The sequence below is a fragment of the Lithobates pipiens genome, unplaced genomic scaffold, assembly GCF_037356315.1.
Source record: "Lithobates pipiens isolate NorthernLeopardFrog02 unplaced genomic scaffold, aLitPip1_a1.2 Scaffold_8, whole genome shotgun sequence".
NCBI classification, from domain to species: domain Eukaryota; kingdom Metazoa; phylum Chordata; class Amphibia; order Anura; family Ranidae; genus Lithobates; species Lithobates pipiens.
In genome coordinates this window covers 535,877,384-535,895,664 of record NW_027507903.1, presented here as the reverse complement: position 1 = coordinate 535,895,664, position 18,281 = coordinate 535,877,384, and the positions used below count along the sequence as shown (strand labels likewise).

At 41.9% G+C, this 18,281-nt stretch overlaps 1 protein-coding gene across 5 annotated transcripts in view; it reads left to right on the top strand.

The window, feature by feature from the left end:
• PSD4 (pleckstrin and Sec7 domain containing 4) overlaps positions 1-18,281 on the top strand; it is a 135,197-nt gene that overhangs the window by 42,072 nt on the left and 74,844 nt on the right. The window contains exon 1 of one of the 5 annotated variants that reach the window (XM_077469587.1): positions 7,011-7,243. The exons of the other annotated variants lie outside the window; for them this stretch is intronic. The gene's annotated coding sequence lies outside the window, so the exon portion shown is untranslated. Of the gene's footprint in view, positions 1-7,010; positions 7,244-18,281 lie in introns of those variants that run through there. 5 annotated transcript variants of the gene reach the window in all.

Genomic DNA, 18,281 nt, shown 5'->3' with positions numbered 1-18,281 from the left:
TGTCCGCCATAATGTCGAGGACACGATAAAAATCGGCGTTCGCCGATTATTAATAAAAATGCTATAAACTATCCCCTATCTTGTAAACTGTTAATGCGTTTGCATTTTTTTTTTTTTTTCAAAATTGTCGCTCTTTTTTTGTTTATAGCACAAAAAATAACCGCAGGGGTGATCAAATACCACCAAGCTCTATTTGTGGGGAAAAAAGGACGTCAATCTTGTTTGGGAGCCACATCGCACGACCGTGCAATTGTCAGTTAAAGCGACGCAGCCCCGAATCGCAAAAAGTGCTCCGGTCAGGAAGGGGGTAAATTCTTCCGGAGCTGAAGTGGTTAAGCACATACAGTAGATGGAATGGGAGTATTTTATGTGGAAGCTTTTTGGAACCCCAGTATATATTTAAAAAAGAAGTGATTCTTTATTTTATTTAATACTATCAGATGGCAGCAGTGTATTCACTTGCCTACCACTTTTCTTTTTCATGTATGCTTTTTCTTGGTCAAAGGAAATACCCACCCAAGTTGAGATGAGTCTGCATCTCATAGGGACTTTATAGTAGAAGAACCTGCCTTTTACCTTTTTGAGTTGTGATATAAGCACACCAAGAGAGTCTCAATGGAGGAGGTAGAGGTACAGTACTGTGCAAAGGTTTTAGGCGGGTGTGAAAAAATGCTGTAAATGAAATCTGCTTTCCGAAACAGAAGTGTTAATAGTTTTATTTTTAATAACAAAATGGACAGAAAATGAACAGAAGAGAAATTTAAATCAAATCAATAGGGATGAGCTCAGGCGTGTTCGCATGGTCCATGTGCGGAGCCCGCCAGGAAGTCGGCACATTGCTAATCACAGGCAGTGAGACATTGCCCAATCTCTGCAGCCGCACATCGGGGCAATGTCTCACTGCCTGTGATTAGTGCAGCGCCGACTTCCTGGCGGGCTCTGCACGTGGACCATGCAAACACACCTGAGCTCATCCTTACAAATCAATATTTGGTATGACCACCTTTTGCCTTCAAAATGGTATCAATTCTTCTAGGTACACTTGCACACAGTTTTTGAAGGAACTCGGCAGGTAGGTTGCTCCAGGCATCTTGGAGAACTAACCACAGATCCTCTGTGGATGTAGGCTGCCTCAAATCCCTCTGTCTCCATGTAATCCCAGACAGAATCGATGGTGTTGAGATCAGGTCTCTGTGGGGGCCAAACCATCACTTCCAGGACTCCTTGTACTTCTCTACAGAGAATATAGTTCTTAATGACATTGGCAGTATGTTTGGGGTCATTTTATAGGTTGAACTTGATGGACTTGTGTCTTTTTTTTTTTTTTTTTTTTTAACCTCACCTACTATGTAACTACGTAATTTTCCTGCTGCAGAATACATTTTGGGCCAATTTCATGCCTTTCGGATAGTATGACATGAGGATAAATATCTGCCTGTACAACATCTATGCTAAATGGCGTAGATGGAGGAATCTCTGCTACCAATTATTGTATTTAGTCAGTCCCAACACCCTCAGCTGTCTGAATACCTGGACAGACTTCATCACTGGCTGTAGTCAGTGTTCTGCTGACCATTTTCCACCTTCCTTCTTAGTTTTTTCATTTGAAGTTTGCCAAACCAGGTGGTGCCCACAGGGTCACCCACAGTTTGGCCGATTCAGCAGAAATTATAATATATATATATATATATATATATATATATATATATATATATATATATATATATATATATATATATATATATAAAAAATATATATATACCAGCTTGACTGTATGGGCTATTAGCCTCTATCTATATCTCTCAAATCTAACCGATTTACCCAATAATGAATAGATAGACCTGTCACGGGTCAGGCTACCTACTGCTCAGAAGGTTTCCAGTAGATTACTCACTTGGTGTATGGGTGGCTTTATTTATTCACTGTATTGTACTCTTAACCGATGTATTATTGCAGGACTTGTTTCCATTATTCCATCAAATAGTTCAGACCATATTGTAAAGTCTTTAATGGAATATTGATATATTCTAACAGGATATGTCAATCAAACTGTTAACATCAGAGTAGATTGGATTTACTATGTAAATGACTTCAGTGATGGAAAATTATGAGCTGGCCTCTGCAGACCGGACGTCTATAGGGAAGCTTCTGTACACGAAAATACCCTTCTCCTATAAATTACATTTTAATTTTAGCCCATTGGAACATTTGTCAGTATCTGAGACCAAAAACATGTACTTATTTCCTTAACTGAATTCGTTCTTAGGCAGTGCAGCGGCATTTATATGTTCACAAATGGAATGGTTTAATATGCAAGTTATGCCAATTCCCTGAGAGTGGTCTAATTTCGGCACGTGCTTTCTAGAGCATATTTAAAGTTGAAGTCCAGGCAGATGGCAGATGGTTAAACACTTAATTGAAATACAGGTCTACACAAAGATTTGCTTGCCAAAAAATTGTAATTCTGTTCTTTGCTCAACTTTATTGGACAGCATATCTAGTTTTTCTGATTTTCTCGGGCACCTCCCTGCTGCCATGCTGTGATTGCACAGTGAATCTGTACTGGACAGCAGCATACTAGCACCAACCATAGACTGAACCTACCAAATTTCTGTCAGATAGACAAGCTGGAAAACTTTTCCTGATCAGCAGCTACAGCCAATTGACTGCAGCCGCTGATCAGTGTATTCTGAGAGATGAGGGAGCTGCTGTCAGAATACACTGTCCAATTGGGAAGGGGGGGTTCCTTCATCCGCAGGCCCACTGGCTGAACAAGAAAAACTAAACGTGTATCACCCAGCTTTAGTCCTGCTTTAAAAGGGGATTATAAGAGTCTAAGATGAGGACAATTCAGGTAGTTATACTAGTTTGTTAATATATATTTAGTGTTTTAATACATGCATAACTAAATAGCATAGTACAATGCCGTTCCTGGCAGCACACTCCCAGATTTCATGCAGGACCCTTTCACACCTGTGCGACTTGTCCTGCGACTTGGGAGTGCAAATTCGCATGGCAAGTCGTACCCCACGATTTCCAATGAGTACCATTCATATCTGTGTGACTTCAAAGTAGTCCCTACACTACTTTGGACTTTGATGCGAGTTGAGGTCCATAGACCTCAAGTTTGCACAGGCATTCCCTGAAATTGCAGCAAAATCACTCAACTTTCAAAGCACGCCAGTGTGAAAGGGGCCTAATGGTCACTGACATAGTACCTGGCATACTCTTCCAGCCGCTTCTGGCCACTGGCACCATTCCTGGCATGCTCTGCCTTTCACTCCTGGCATATTTCCTGGTACGTTCCTCCTTGCCAGACATTCAGTCTGTTTCACCTGGCAGTTAGACCTCTACAGCCAAACCCAACCACTCGAACCACATTCCAATGAGCGGTCTCTAGTAGAGCTGCACGATTCTGGATAAAATGAGAATCACAATTTTTTTGCTTAGAATAAAGATCCTGTCTTTCTGCATAACATCATCTTTTACATTGCACAAAAAAATTGGGCTAACTCTACTGTTTTTATTTTTTATATTTTTGTTTTTTTTTTACAATTCATTAAAGTGTACTTTTTTCCCAAAATATTGCTTTTAAAAGACCACTGCGCAAATACAGTGTGACATAAAATATTGCGACAACCGCCATGTTATTCTCTTGGGTCTCTGCTAAAAAAATATATATATATAATGTTTGAGCGTTCTAGGTAATTTTCTAGGAAAAAATACTGATTTTAACTTGTAAGCAACAAGTGTCAGAAAAAGGCTTAGTCTTTAAGTGGTTAAATTGCCCTCATTTGCAGATGTAACTTTGTCCCTTTGATCTAAAAGAACCAAATGATACATTGCTCAGCGCCTAGAGATAAAAAGAAACAATGTTGTGATAAACTTTGCAGGCTGCCTTCTTTTTTTTTTTTTTTTTTGACAGCTGTGATCAGAAAACAGCTCTGCACTTATTAGACCCTTTTCACACTGAGGCCGCATGCGCGCTAAATCGCTGCTCGTTTTAGTGACGCTTTAGCGCTGTTTAAGCAGTGCTTTTCGTCCACTAGCAGCGTGCTTTTTACTCCAAAGAAGGGGTTAAAAACTCCTATTTTGCGGCTCTTTTCATTTATTCCAATGGGCAGGAAGTTTTGGGATTGCTAAATACAGCACTCACAAACCGCCACAAAGATGCTGTATGCAGGACTTTTTGGAACGTTCCGCAAGCGCACCGCCCCAGTGTGAAAAGTCACACTTGAAAAAATGAGGTGGTTTTCAGGTGCTTAGCGAAGGCTATTTCCAGTGCTTAAGCGCCTGAAAACCACCCCCATGAATCGTGGAAATGCTGGATTAAGATCGTGAGGGGGGTTGAATCGAGATCGCAATTTTTTTAACGATTAATCGTGCCGCTCTAGTTGCTAGACAGGGACAATGTCTGCAGTTATTGCTGGGATAAAACCTTGATCTTTTGTATATCATGGGGGGGGGGTAGTTGCTTTTCCTATTTTTGTCTTGGCCTCTGACATTATTCCTGATATGCTTTACCTATTGCTCATAGACGCTGTCACCATTCCTGGTATGCTCTGCCTTTCTCTCCTGGCATAGTTCCTAGTACGCTTCTCTGACACTGTCCCTGGTACACACAGTCTGCTACACCTGGCAGCTAGACCTCTACTTCTAAACCCAATGCGATAAACAGCGTTCGAGTGAGCGGTCTCTAGACAGGGGCTACGTCTGTGATTAGTACTGGGATAAAAGCTTGATCTTTTTTACATCATTGGTTTGTATCTGCTTTGCCTATTATCTTGACCTCTGGCTTTACCTGTCGCTCATAGACGCTGGCACCAGCTGGGCACCACCACTCCAGGCACTCTGTTATGCTCTCCAGGCCTTCGCAGCTGCATTCCATCTGCCAAACTTGGCTCTTTTGAGTTCTTGTGGCCGGATCTAGCAATTGCTGGTATGTTCCATTTGACAAACTCTGCTCCTCCTAAGTCCTCACAACAATGCATATCCAAGCATAGCCAGCGCTTCAGTTTCCTCACCACTATCCTGATTAATTCTACTAGTGGTCCTTTTACATCTTCCTGCTACGTCCTGCTATGTCTGGGAAAGCTACCTGGTGGTGGAAGTCCAAACTCTGGAAGGCTTCCTGGTGAGTACTGGCTGTCTTGTAGACAGTTGTAGGCTTGTCCTGGTTCAGGACACTTATTCACAAAGGCCCGGTGTTAGGGCAAAGCGCTGATGTACCTGCTGCAGATATGTGCAAACTCCTCTAGCTGCCTGTACTTTATATGTTGACAGTAACTGGTCAATTTAAATTTTGGAAGATGAATTGGTTAATTTTAGTTCAGCTGATGAACTGTGGTGGGTTTTAAATTAGATCAGGGGTGCTCAACCTGTTTCCAGCAGGTTACATGGGACCCTCCATCTCTCTTATGTGGCCTTCCACCTCAAAGCAAGGAAGGGCATGCCACCTGGGACAGGAGCCGCCACTACAGATGAAGCATCAACTTCGACTCCTGCTCTGTCCACAGCCGCTGCTGGCTTAGGCTCAATGCAGTCTGATGCTCTGGGATGGCGGGTCGGCAAGCCCAGATCACGATCAATGAGTTGCAGACCTGCCTTCCCAGAACATTAACAGGCATTGAGCTGGAGTTGGCAGTGGAGGAAGCAGGAGCCCCATAAGCTGATGCTTCCTCTGTAGGGGCGGCTCCTGTCCCAGGCAGAGTAATACCAAGTATAGTTCTCCTGGGATCTTACTAGCAGCCTGGAGATGGCGAGCGATGACCGCCAAAGCTGGAAGAGGAAAAGAAGTTCCGTGTACACAACACAAACACTGCGCTTTTGCAATGGACATATTAGCACCTATAAAAGGGTTAAAAACTATTAGGCTGCTTTCATACAGTGCAGTGCACCTGCAGCTTTCCTGCCATTTAGCTGCACTGAGCCATAGACTTCTATTATAACTTCGGCTTTGGTGCACTTTCAAAAAGTCTATGGCAAAGAGCAGCTAACCCATAGGTATGCCGCAGGTACAATGTGCTGCATACGCAATGCAGGTCAACAGCAGCACCTCAGTGTGAAAGCAGCCTTATAGGACAGTAAAGGCTTGTTACATTTGCAGTTTGAGAGGCTGTAAAACTCCATACTTGAGACACCATATTTTTAATGCCACCCCTCCAACCACTGGTGTAGCTCCAGGGGTCGCAGGGGCCGTGCGACTTCCCTGTCACATTCTGTTTTACACTTGGGCGGCATATACAGAAACTGAACCTCTCCATTTTTCTTCTGCAACCGCTGAAAGCCGACTTCTCCTCCTCTCCCTCCAGCGGCTGCAGGAGGAAAATGTTCATTATGCTATTCAAAATAAAAAATGACAAATTCTGAAGCGTTTTTTTTCACTGTGACCCTCGACTGGTTACCAAATCACGGAGGTGGTCCTCACTCTTCAAAAGGATGAGCACCCCTGAGTTACATCTTCCAGCGTCCATTCAGAGTTGGGATGCAGTGGTAAAAGGACGGCCCTTTTTATTATTTATTCTATTCTATAATAAGAAGCCAGAAAATGTCTGTTGCCTGTAGTAACTAATAACTGTGCTTTTGTTTTCTGGGGAATAGTAAAATCTGGCATCTTGTAGGTTGCTTTGGACAACTCCTTTGACCAGCATTTCAAAGTACTTTGGCAAGCTGTTGCATTGAGGGTGGAAGTGTAACGTCAGCCGTGCTCGCTGTATCATTACACAGATTTCCTGTACCTGGTGCTATCACGTGTACTGAGATGTGATGCATTTCCCCCTGAGGTGATCTGATTTCCTGACAGCCTGACGCTGGCTATATTGCTGACTGATGGAAAGATAAAAGTCTGACAGTTCATCCAGTGATCAGGAGTCGTTCCTCCATATCTCCTCCCCAGAGGTCATCTTCACTTGGGGGGGGGGGGGGGGGGGGGCGGTTATGGAATCGGGAAGAAATGGTTTCCACGTCTCTACCAACTGAGAAGCCTTGTCCCCGAAGCTGAGACCTCAGCCACAGACCTCATCCTGTTTCCCTTCACTGCGGCTCGTGTGGTGCTGCAGATGTAAAAGGCGACTGTCACAGTTTAGATCTGCTCCTCCTCCTGCGCCTGCACTAGCTGTACATTGCCCGAGGACAGGAAGTGTGTGACAGACCCAGTAGGCTCTTGTGTTTCCAGTATGTGGTGTAATGTGCTGCGCTGGGTTCACTGGTGACCACTTTCCTGTGAGATGTGACATGTCCTGCGGTAAGCTTTATTTCACCCCTTTTACTTACTGGTCACTGCTTTGTACGTTTATTAGAATTCTTGTGATGGTGGTGAGGAGTGCAATGTTCTACCACTTGTACTTCTAAGGTGAGGGGCCGCTCTCCATCACCAAAACTGCACTGCAAGGGTAAACTGCTCATTTATGTCTAGGTGGCCAGATAAAGTACTTTAACATGCCCAATCCTCCTTGCTGCAAGGCTGGTGTCTGCAGTCTCTTCTCCCCTATGCTCTAGCACAGGGGTTTTCAAACTATGGCCCTCTAGTTGTTCAGGAACTACATTTCCCATCATGCCTAGTCATGTCTGTGAATGTTAGTTTTACAATGCCTCATGGGATGTGTAGTTCCGCAACAGCTAGAGGGCCGTAGTTTGAGGATCCCTGATCTAGCGGTTTAAGGTCCTCTGAAGTCATCAAGACTGATGCAAGGACCATAGACCTGCATTGGACCTGAGGGTGTCCACTGTTGACGTTCTGTCTGCCTGGGAAGCAGAGCTCCAGGTAAGTAAAAGAGTGTCTCTCGTCATCTAGACAGACACATGCAAGTAACCCTTTGCGGCATGGGTGCAGGCCCACTACAGAGGGAGCAGTTTTAGTTTTCCAGAAATTGACTTTTATTGTGTTTTAAACTTTTTTTTTTTTATTTTTTTTTTTTTATTTTTTTATTTAGTTTTGGATAGAGTGGTGAGGAATTAGAACATTTGTCAGTTTTTATTGCTGTCTGTAGCCCCCCGTTAGGGAGATTCATCCTCTCTATTGTTTACCATTATCATTTAAAAAGTAAAAAGAAAAAGTAAAGTAAAAGAAAATTCCAAATTTTGGGTTGTCGTCAGAAAAGTAATAGAGGGGAATCTTCCAATCAGGACACTAGTTCTGGGGACCTTGGGATTCCCTTAATTTGCAGAACCGTGTGGCTTTGGGATAGGAAGTGAAGGGAAATCTCCCCAATGAGACAAAGATGGCAAAAATAAACCTTACAGGGGTTATAACCCTCCCTTACTCTATCCAGGATGGAGACGGTTTTGCCTATATTTTTGCTTTAACCACTTCAATACAGGGCACTAGTATTGTCCCCGCAGCCAGGACAATCTTCAGCTTTCAGTGCTGTCGCTGTTTAAATGACAATTGCGCGGTCATGCTACACTGTACCCAAACAACGTTTTTATCATTTAATTGAGCTTTCTTTTGGTGGTATTTGATCACCTCTGCGGTTTTTAGTTTTTGCTAAACAAATAAAGCCAGAAAATGTAAAAATATATAAAAAATGTCTTCATTTCTGTTATAAAATTTTGTAAATAAGTATATTTTCTCCTTCATTGATGGGCATTAATGAGGTTACATTGCCACCCATGGCCACCAGGGATTCCGTCCCTGATGGCCATCCCTGGTGGTCTTGGTGGCATCCGCGGGGTGAGTGTGCTGATAAACAATCAGCATAGACCCCCCTGTCAAGAGAGCAGCCAAACGTCTCTCCTCTACTCGTGTCTGTCAGACACAAGTGAGGAAAAGCCGATTAAAGGCTTTTCCTGTTTACATCATGATCAGCCATGATTGGACACGGCTGATCACATGGTAAAGAGTCTCTGTCAGAGACTCTTTACCTAGATCGGAGTTGCGGTGTGTCAGAGTGACACGGCACAACAACGATCATGTGACGTCTTGTCAGGATATTGTAACCACTTTGCTGCCATCATTTTGCTATATGGGCGGGCAGCAAGTGGTTAAAGCGGTTCTAAATGCAGAAGGTTTTTTCATCTTAAAGGATAACTAAAGGTTTGTTTAAAAAAAAAAAAGTCATACTTGCCTCCTCTGTGCAGTTGGTTTTGCACAGAGTGGCCCTGATCCTCCTCCTTCTGGGGTCCCTCAGCGGCGCTCCTGGCTCCTCCTCTTCTCGAATGCCCCATTGAAGAGCTGCTCTCCCTCTGGGGAATTGTGCAGGCGGGCTCCCATGTCCTGCTGCTGCATCTATTGACACAGACAGCAAGACTCGGCCCTGCCCCCGTCTCCCACGTCATTGGGTTTGATTGACAACAGTGGGAGCCAATGGCTGTACTGCTATCAATCTATCCAATCAGGACCCGAGATCCCGGCTGGAGCTGGTGTGCTCGTCCCCGTCGCTGGAAAAACCGGGTTCAGGTTAATAAAGGGGGGGGGGGGCTCTGAGGAGCAGCTGCATGATAGTAGGTTTTTGTAAAAAAACACAAGGGTTTACAACCCTTTTGATGCATTAAGAGAAAACATTTAGTATTTTGAAATCAATGGTGGCACCATCGGATCACAAAACACACTAATATTCTAATTTTCAAAGAATTTTCAAGAAGTTCAGAATTCGACCATTATAACACCCATTGTGCAGTCATGGTATACTGTTGTCCCCGCCTGCAAATTTGCCCTGACTGCAGGAGGTCCGCAACAATAAGATATAATAAGGGGTGAAAACATTTTAATGTTAAATGGAAACCAAGGGCGGAATTTTTTTTTTTTTTTTAGTTTGTCCCTGTGTACTCTGTGTGTTTTTATCATTTTGGTCATGGGCAGTAGGTGGCAGTTGCACATATGTGCTATATCTGTGTGTTTGCACATGTATGTGAATATGCAACATAACAAACCATTCAGTAATGACTGCAAATTGGCATCTGAATATGTTCCTTTTAAATGAACAATCAACCAGGTAAAACATTTTATTCTGCGTTCCCCTTTGTGATAATAGAACAAACATGAACTCCATTTTGTAGTATATGTATAAGAGCTGCAATATTAATTGTTAAGAATCGAGATTGCGATTTCCCCCCCCCCCCTGCGATATCCTGATCCCATTCAGAGAGTTCTCTGCTCCAACGACAATTGTCAAAAAAAAAAACGTGCAAAAAATAAATAAAAAACGGGCAGTCTGCCAAGTTTCACAACATTTCTCAGCCACAGAGCTAACTAGAAACATTGTAATGTTTTGTTCTTTAGATCAAAGGAATGAACTTTGGTCTGTAAGGCTGCTTTCACACTGAGCCACGTTGGCAGTAGAGTGCTGCTCATTTTAGCAGCACTTTACCATTGTTTTAGCAGCGCTTTTTGGCTGCTAGGGGGCTACTTTTAACCCTCGTTAGCAGCCGAAGAAAGGGGTAAACGCACCCATGTTGCGGCGCTTCCGATTGCAATGGACAGGGACGGGTTGCAGCGCTCCCAAACCACGCCAAAGATGCTGCTTGCAGGACTTTTTTTCCTGTCCCGCAAGTGCACCGCCCCAGTGTGAGGCTTTCACACTGGAGAGGCATGAGAGCCAGTTTTCAGGCACTTTACAGGCACTAAAACACCTGAAAAATGCCCCAGTGTGAAAGGGGTATAAATGAGGGGAATTTAACCACTTAAAGACTAAACCTTTCTGACACTTGTTGGTTTCAAGTTAAAATCATATTTTTTTTTGCTAGAAAATTTCTTGGAACCCCCAAACAATGTGTGTGTATATATGTATATATGTGTGTGTGTGTGTGTGTGTGTGTGTGTGTGTGTGTATATATATATATATATATATATATATATATATATATACTTTTTTTATTTTTTAGCAGAGACCCTAGAGCAGTGATGGCGAACCTCGGCACCCCAGATGTTTTGGATTTACATTTCCCACTATGCTCATGCACTCTGCAGTGTAGTTGAGCATCATGGGAAATGTAGTTCGGAAACATCTGGGGTGCCAAGGTTCGCCATCACTGCCCTAGAGAATCAAATGGTGGTTTATGTCACACTATTTACGCTGCCATCTTTCAAATGCAATTTTTTGGGTAAAAAATACACTTTTTAATGAATTAAAAGAAAACAAAAAAAACGTAAAGTTAATCCTAATTTTTTGTATAATATGAAAGATGATGTTATGCTGTGAGAATTGGATCTTTATTCTAAGCAAAAAAATTGTGATTCATATATTGTCCCGAATCTTGCCGCTCTAGTATAAGATGGTGCATGTGGCTGCATATGGCATCCCACTGCTTAAGAATACCTAAACTACCCGCTTCTATGATGGTTCAACTCCAAGAAATTCTTATACAGGAGTTATATAGTGGCAAGTCAAGATTAAAATATTGAAGAATCACATTGAAATATGAGAATACAGTGTCTTTTAAAGTGGTTGTAAACCTTTACAACACACTTTGACCTACAGGTAAGCCTAGATTAAGGCTTACCTGTAGGTCCAAGAAATATCTCCTAAACCTACACGGTTTAGGAGATATTTGCTGAAAGACAGGCACCGCTGTCTACGGCGCATGCGCCGTAGACAGTGGCGCACAGGCGCACTGAGCGCAGCACCGTCGGCTTCGCTGAATGACAGCGGTGGAGCAGGAGACCCACCGAGAAGATGGATGCGCTGGACTACAGGGGACAGCGGTGACATCGCTGGCTCCTGTGTCAGGTAAGTGACACATAATGGACTACTGTGCTATGCATAGTGGTCCATTATGTTTTTCCTTTGCAGGGAATGAAAGAGGAAGTAAACTCATCAGGGTTTACTTCCTCTTTAAGATGTTTACACATTTATTAAAGGATAAGTTCACTTAAAAAATAAAATAAAATAAATGCACATATTTTTGAAGGTAAAAAAATAGCATTTTTTTATTTTACTGGAGCCTGCAGAGCATCGCACACAGGATCAGTAGATTGCGGGTACAACGTCAGGCTCCTGCATAGTCTTCCTCTAGCTTTGTGCTCGTATCCCCGTACTGGCTTTCAGTTGACATGAACTAGGAGACACATATCCAGTGATGTCTATGAATAGTCTGCCAGGGAAGACTTCCCCAACCTCAGTGTAAAACAGAACTGACAACTCTGAAGTGCTAGTTATCTGATGCAATTATTATTACGCAAGTCGGGTTTTGGGATTTGTTTACATAGCTGAGTGACGAGGCGAGCCTGATCATTTGCTTAAGTATGACGCCCTCTGATTTCCATTCATCTTTTATATAAACCTTTCACAAACCAGAGCACCTTGCGTATACTCAGTGAAGTGACTGGCCTTGTGTGATACATAGAGATGTAATAAATCCTCCTATATAAGTTGTACCTGTTTATCTGTAGACATCTTTTCTCTACATCTGTTCAAAGTGCTGAATTTAGAAAGCTTGTTTGAGATGTCAGAAAAAAGGGAGTGGTAAGCTTAAAGGGGGATGTAAACCCCCTCCTATACCCAGTGATGAGAACAGCCTTGGATAATACGCAGAGATGAAACAAATATCCATACATAAGTTTTACATGTTCCCTTTTTTTATCGGCGTATAACACGCACCCCAAGTTTAGGAGGGAATTTAAAATAAAAAAACTTTTAGGAGGGAAGTTTAAGGAAAAAAAACTTACATTTAAATGCCCATCAATGCAGCCTTGTAAGGCCGCGTACACACGCGGGGACTGTTCGCCCAACTTTGTCCGTCAAACAGTTTCGGCAAACAGTCCGCTCAAAATTAGCATGGACGGACATGGCCACACACGACGAACGAACAGTTTGCTGAAACCGTGCGCGATGACGTGAACGGCACGTACGACGGGACGAAAAATACGACGTCCTATACACTGCATTATAACTTTCGGCGTGTAAATCCTTTCTGAGCATGCGCGGAACTTAGTTTGTCGAACAAGCCTACACACGAGGGAACTGTTCGCTGAAACAAAGTTTCAGCGGACAGTTTTTCGGAAATTCCGAAAAACCTTGTTCAGTGGACTGTTTGCTGAAACTGTCCGCTGAAAGCCCACACACGAGCGGACTGTCCGCTGAAACACTGTTCAGCGGACAAAGTTGGCCGAACAGTCCCCACGTGTGTACGCGGCCTCAGTGTCATTTGCAGCCTTGTCAGTTATTTGGCATTTAAAAATGGTGCCGCTGAGATACAGAGCGGATGTCCTGTGTATCTCGGCGGCGCTCTGTAGTTCTCGGCGGCTTTCAGCTATTTTTGGCCGCTCTTGGCTATTTTCGGCCACAATCAGCCGTTCTCGTGGCTTTCCGAAAGCCGACGAGAACGGCCGAGTGCGGCCGAAAATAGCAGAGAATGGCCAAAAATACCCAAAAGGCGCCGAGAACGGCAGAAAAGGTTAGAAACGGCAGGGGATCGGTGTATAACACGCACCTCAGATTTTCCAATGATTTTAAGGGGAAAAAAGTGCGTGTTGTATGCCGATAAATACAGTATATCTGCTGTATTTCCCTTTCTGCACTCTTTGGAAAGTGTAGTTTGTGTTAGAAATCTTATTTCCTCATTCAGCAGTGGGAGGGGAGTCTGGGTTTACACTGGGTGGGAGCTGATTGGAGGAAAAGCACACACCCCCCTCCACATAGGCAGAGGAAATAAGGAAACTTGCAGAGCTGTACTCTGAATAGACAAGCTCTCTGCTTATCTACCTATAAGCTCCCTCCCCAACACAAATTTCCAGCTGCTGTTATCTCATGTGTCCGAGAATTTGTCAGAAGTGACTCTGCTGATAACGGAGGAATGGAGCAGCAGAAAGACATGTCACTTAGAGCTTTGGAGAGAGATAAGTAAACACTACAGATATAAGTGCCTAGGTCAAATTTCATGAATGGAGGTTTACAACCACTTTAAGTTACAATCTGCAGAGCTCAGTGAGGAGAGCTCTGAGAGCTGATTTGAGGGAAGAGACACACCCCCTTCACACAGCACACAGGAAGAGAGCTGAGGCTGCCAATTAGTTGGAGGCCCTTCTCCTGTCACCATTTTTCTCTTGTGGTGTCAGGAAAACTTGTCAGAAGTGAGGTTTACAACCACTTTAAACTGAGCTCTTGAAAAAAAAAATCACTTAAACAGGGATTACTTTGAAATCCACTGATATGGGTCCAGGGATATGGGTGATTGAATGCATATGCAAATATCGACACATCCTGTAAAAAGTCGTGCTTGGCCTTATCCCCTTTTCACCTCCCGATTGCCCAATGACTATCATATTCACAGTTAGGCCCCATTCACACCTCATTGTTTTGTAGCTGGAAGCTCCAAAAAGTTGGAAGAGAAAAAAAATCAATTATTCTCTATGGAGTTGGTTCACATCCTCACTCCAAACGCCTGAAGCTAAAAGTTCTGAAGCTTTTCTTGAAGCTCAAATTGGGCAGATTTAGGCATTTTTACTCCCATTCCGCATTTTGTTGGACATTTTAGCGTGATTTTCTGCTCAAATGAAAACGTGTAAAACAAAAATAGTGATAATATATGAATAAATAAATGTAAAATAAATACACAAATAATAAAACTCATTGTAAATGAATAAAATAAATTAATAATATGTAATAATAAATAACCCCTAGCCTTAAAAAAATATTTGAAATACATTAATAATAATAAAAATAAGCATGTAAACCCAGACAAAAAAATAACTGAATACTAATAATAATTTATTATTAGTAGTAGTATTAATAATAATAATAATAATAATAATAATTTATTTATTTTGTGTTAGGGTTTTTTTTTTTTTTTTTTTTTTTTTTGTTAAGGGATGGTGGTTAATTAGTTATTTATTATTGCATATTATTTATTTTTGTATTTATTTTACTTTTACTTAATGTATTATTATTAGCATTAATCCTAACAAAGAAAATAAATAAGAAAATAAATAAAATATTAACCCCAATCCTAACCCTAACCCTAATCCTAACCTAACCTTTACTCTAACCCCTTACTAGAACAAAAAAATAATAATAATGAATAATAATAAAAAAGAAATAAAATCTGATGGAAAAGCTAAAAAAGCTGAAAAACCTAGCAAGAAAAGATTGAACAGATGATAGTTTTCTCTTTTGAAGGGCGGTACACCTTCCGGAGCTGAAGAGGTTAAAAAATGACTGAGCTGGGTGGAAAATTATTGGCCAAAAAGTGATGGCATTCCATCAGATGCAGTCACAGCCATGAGTGTTGCAGCTGCCTGAATACAATCAGCGGCAGTGGAGAATTCTCTATTTAGCATGGATGGAGGAATCGGTTTTCTCTTGTCTGTGCATGAAAAATCTTCACACAAAAGTTCTCTGAACTTTCGACCATCAAGAACGCGGTGACCTACAACACTGCGACGAGCCGAGAAAATGAAGTTCAATGCATGTGTCGCATCGTTTCCGAGCATGCGTAGGAATTTTGCGCGTCGGAATTGCTACAGACGATCGGAATTTCTGATCGGAACTTTTTCCTTTGGAAAAATAGAGAACCTGCTCTCAATCTTTTGGTGGTGGAAATTCCGCCAGCAAAAGTCAGATGGAGCGTACACACAGTCAGAATATCCAACCAAAAGCTCTCATCGGACTTTTGCTGGCGGGATTTCCGATCGTGTGTACGTGGCTTTACTGGGGGACCAGGATATTTAAAGAGGCTTTTCTCTGTACCGGAGCCCAGAGATTAGAATAAAGTGAGAGCGCCAACCCAACACCATCCCCCAGTACAGGCAACATGTCAGACTCGGATGGGCTGAAGATAGACGGGTCTCTAGCAGCTCTTTGGAAGTGATTGAAGTGTAAAGTATCTGAGCCGTCGGGTGACAATGATAGACACCTGTGCTTTGTGTCTGCAGTGAAGTGGATGGATTTGCATGTCGCTGTGATATTGTTGAAGTTTACAGGATGATCTAAGCTGAGGTTTTCCTGTCGGACTGAAGAGTAGATGGGGTGGGACACACTTCTCTCATCTTTCTGGACCTTTCCTGTGATATGTGCAGATATGTGTAACGAAACAAACAATCATTTTATTTTTTTATGGTCCTATTATTAAATTATTTATTATATTATTATATACTATTTATTATATATTATTATATACTATTTATTATAATATTATTATATTATATATTATGATATACTATTTATTATATATTATGATATACTATTTATTATATATTATTATATACTGTTTATTATATATTATTATATACTATTTATTTATTATATACTATTTATTATATACTATTTATTATATTATATATTAATTATATGTTTTTGTTTGATATTACTAGGGACATGTCAGATGATTTTATTTATTTACAGCATTTTTTTTACAAACAAATCATAGCTATTTTTGTAAGAAATCGCTAACTCCCTAATTCTAGTAGTTCAGCTTGGAGGATTTGCAAATTGTGCCCAATCATACTAAGCCAAAACAGCGTCCGCAGGTGACTTCACGTGTCTTGTGGTCATCTGTTTTTTACATTGTATACTGCCTATTGTAGAAGTGGGTGATTGAACCACTTCTCCTCCCATTTTGGGGTTTCTATGATCTCAGAAATGCTGTGCATGAGAACATTTTACATACATATAATCTACAGCTTTCAAGTGTGCTTCCACCTTCTCCACCGCGACTGAGCTGTCACTAGGCAGCTCCGATCACACTGCGTCACTCAGGGACCAATCCATGTGCTGTACAGGCATACCCCACTTTTAAGTACACAATGGGGTTTATTTACTAAAGCTGGAAAGTGCAAAATCAGGCTCACTTCTGCATAGAAACCAATGAGATTCTAACCCCAGCTTGTTCAATTAAGCTTTGGTTATAAAACCCGGAAGCTCATTTGGTTTCTATGCAGAAGTGAGTCTGATTTTGCACTTTCCAGCTTTAGTAAATAAACCCCATTGTGTACTTAAAAGTAGGGTATGCCTGTATATTCAGCCGTTCGCTGTGACAGCTGATTGTAGTGAACATTAAGAAAACAATATGAAAAGGTTTGTTCACCTTGTGCAGGTTCTGTAGCAGAATATTTGTCTCCAAAGCAAGAAACTATGGAAGTTAAGAAAAATTAAAGTAGTTGTAAACCTTAGACATGAAATATGAACAAAACATATCCCTCTGTAGTGTGTACTTGTCTCAATCCAGAGCACTCATGCAGCGTACACACAGTCAGAATTTTGGGCAGCAAAAGACCGATGAGAGCTTTTCATCGGAAAATGCGACCGTGTGTATGCTCCATCGGAATTTAGCTGGCCGAATTCCCGCCAGCAAAAATTTGATAGCATGTTCTCAATTTTCCCGATGGAAAAACTTTCTATCGGAAATTCCGATCGTGTGTATGCAATTCTGCTGCACAGAAACTCACGCATGCTCAGATTCAACTACGAGATGGAAGCTATTGGCTACTGGGTATTGAACTTCCTTTTTCTAATCCCGTCGTACGTGTTGTATGTCACCGCGTTCTTGGCGGTTGGAATTTGGTGTGACCGTGTGTAGGCAAGTCAGTTTGAGTGGAATTCCGATGGGAAAACCATCAGAGTGTTTTCCGACAAGAATTCTGATCGTGTGTACGAGACATAAGTGTCTCTTCTAGACAGTAAGCTCTAACGTGCAGGGCCCTCTGATCCCTCCTGTATTGATTTGTAATATAACTGTACTGTCTGCCTTCATGTTGTAAAGCGCTGCACAAACTGTTGGCGTTTATATAAATCCTGTATTATAATAATTTTCTGTCTGCTGCTTCGTTCCTCTGCTATCTGCATGAATCACCTCTGACAAATCTTACTGACACCAAGAGAAAAAAGGTGACAGGATAGAGCTCCAGCTTTGTTCCGCTGTGCTGTGTGAAGGGGGTTGTGTCCCTTTCCTCTAATCCTATATGAGAGCTCTCATTACTGAGCTCTGCAGTGTGTAACTTCAGATATCTTTTTTATTTTTTTCTGACAGCTCAGACAAGCTTTATCAATTCTGAAATTTTAATGGATGCAGGGTGGATTTGATTTAAATCAAGTTGATTTAAATCACTAGTAAAAGGGCTTGATTTAAATCAATACGATTTTTAAAGTGGTGTCCCAACCTTTTTTTTTTTTTTTTTTTTTTTTTAAGGCAGCAACTACAAACACTATAGCTGCTGACTTTTAATAAGGACACTTACCTGTCCGGTGAGCTCGCGATGTCAGCCCTCCAAGGCCGATCCGTCCATCAGATCAGGTGCCGGCACCGCCATCCTCACTAAGGGAAACGGCAGTGGAGCCTTGCGTCCTCACTGCCCATTTCCTACTGCGCATGCGCGAGTCACGTAGCGCTTTGTGAATGGCCCTGTCCCA